Source organism: Musa acuminata, unplaced genomic scaffold (assembly GCF_036884655.1).
Source record: "Musa acuminata AAA Group cultivar baxijiao unplaced genomic scaffold, Cavendish_Baxijiao_AAA HiC_scaffold_1126, whole genome shotgun sequence".
In the NCBI taxonomy this organism is placed as follows: domain Eukaryota; kingdom Viridiplantae; phylum Streptophyta; class Magnoliopsida; order Zingiberales; family Musaceae; genus Musa; species Musa acuminata.
This window is the reverse complement of record NW_027021339.1, coordinates 25,001-27,500: the sequence shown is the minus strand read 5'-3', so window position 1 is coordinate 27,500 and position 2,500 is coordinate 25,001.

Genomic DNA, 2,500 nt, shown 5'->3' with positions numbered 1-2,500 from the left:
TGGCCATTTTTGGCTGCGCGAGCGAGCGGCGAACAGCGAGCGAAGCGAGAGGCAGCACCGTCCCTGCTATACGAAAGCCCCATCCAGCCCTGTGCCACCCGGGGGGTTCCAGGGTGCTGAGATGGCTGACATTTTGCTCCGCTCACGACGGTCACCGCGCGACGCAAGAACAGCCCAAAAACAGGCCAAAACGGCCCAAAAACGGGCCAAAACTGGCCATTTTTGGCTGCGCGAGCGAGCGGAGAGCGGCGGACAGCGAGCTAAGCGAGAGGCAGCACCGTCCCTGCTATACGAAAGCCCCATCCAGCCCTGTGCCACCCGGGGGGTTCCAGGGTGCTGAGATGGCTGACATTTTGCTCCGCTCACGACGGTCACCGCGCGACGCAAGAACAGCCCAAAAACAGGCCAAAACGGCCCAAAAACGGGCCAAAACTGGCCATTTTTGGCTGCGCGATGCGAGCAGCGAGCGGCGGACAGCGAGCGAAGCGAGAGGCATCACCGTCCCTGCTATACGAAAGCCCCATCCAGCCCTGTGCCACCCGGGGGGTTCCAGGGTGCTGAGATGGCTGACATTTTGCTCCGCTCAAGATGGTCACCGCGCAACGCAAAAACAGGCCAAAAACTGGCCAAAACGGGCCAAAACTGGCCATTTTTGGCTGCGCGAGCGAGCGGCGAGCGGCGGACAGCGAGCGAAGCGAGAGGCAGCACCGTCCCTGCTATACGAAAGCCCCATCCAGCCCTGTGCCACCCGGGGGGTTCCAGGGTGCTGAGATGGCTGACATTTTGCTCCGCTCACGACGGTCACCGCGCGACGCAAGAACAGGCCAAAAACTGGCCAAAACGGCCCAAAAACGGGCCAAAACTGGCCATTTTTGGCTGCGCGAGCGAGCGGCGAGCGGCGGACAACGAGCGAAGCGAGAGGCAGCACCATCCCTGCTATACGAAAGCCCCATCCAGCCCTGTGCCACCCGGGGGGTTCCAGGGTGCTGAGATGGCTGACATTTTGCTCCGCTCACGACGGTCACCGCGCGACGCAAGAACAGCCCAAAAACAGGCCAAAACGGCCCAAAAACGGGACAAAACTGGCCATTTTTGGCTGCGCGAGCGAGCGGCGAGCGGCGGACAGCGAGCTAAGCGAGAGGCAGCACCGTCCCTGCTATACGAAAGCCCCATCCAGCCCTGTGCCACCCGGGGGGTTCCAGGGTGCTGAGATGGCTGACATTTTGCTCCGCTCACGACGGTCACCGCGCGACGCAAGAACAGGCCAAAAACAGGCCAAAACGGCCCAAAAACGGGCCAAAACTGGCCATTTTTGGCTGCGTGAGCGAGCAGCGAGCGGCGGACAGCGAGCGAAGCGAGAGGCATCACCGTCCCTGCTATACGAAAGCCCCATCCAGCCCTGTGCCACCCGGGGGGTTCCAGGGTGCTGAGATGGCTGACATTTTGCTCCGCTCAAGATGGTCACCGCGCAACGCAAAAACAGGCCAAAAACTGGCCAAAACGGGCCAAAACTGGCCATTTTTGGCTGCGCGAGCGAGCGGCGAGCGGCGAACAGCGAGCGAAGCGAGAGGCAGCACCGTCCCTGCTATACGAAAGCCCCATCCAGCCCTGTGCCACCCGGGGGGTTCCAGGGTGCTGAGATGGCTGACATTTTGCTCCGCTCACGACGGTCACCGCGCGACGCAAGAACAGGCCAAAAACTGGCCAAAACGGCCCAAAAACGGGCCAAAACTGGCCATTTTTGGCTGCGCGAGCGAGCGGCGAGCGGCGGACAGCGAGCGAAGCGAGAGGCAGCACCGTCCCTGCTATACGAAAGCCCCATCCAGCCCTGTGCCACCCGGGGGGTTCCAGGGTGCTGAGATGGCTGACATTTTGCTCCGCTCACGACGGTCACCGCGCGACGCAAGAACAGCCCAAAAACAGGCCAAAACGGCCCAAAAACGGGACAAAACTGGCCATTTTTGGCTGCGCGAGCGAGCGGCGAGCGGCGGACAGCGAGCGAAGCGAGAGGCAGCACCGTCCCTGCTATACGAAAGCCCCATCCAGCCCTGTGCCACCCGGGGGGTTCCAGGGTGCTGAGATGGCTGACATTTTGCTCCGCTCACGACGGTCACCGCGCGACGCAAGAACAGCCCAAAAACAGGCCAAAACGGCCCAAAAACGGGCCAAAACTGGCCATTTTTGGCTGCGCGAGCGAGCAGCGAGCGGCGGACAGCGAGCGAAGCGAGAGGCATCACCGTCCCTGCTATACGAAAGCCCCATCCAGCCCTGTGCCACCCGGGGGGTTCCAGGGTGCTGAGATGGCTGACATTTTGCTCCGCTCAAGATGGTCACCGCGCAACGCAAAAACAGGCCAAAAACTGGCCAAAACGGGCCAAAACTGGCCATTTTTGGCTGCGCGAGCGAGCGGCGAGCGGCGAACAGCGAGCGAAGCGAGAGGCAGCACCGTCCCTGCTATACGAAAGCCCCATCCAGCCCTGTGCCACCCGGGGGGTTCCAG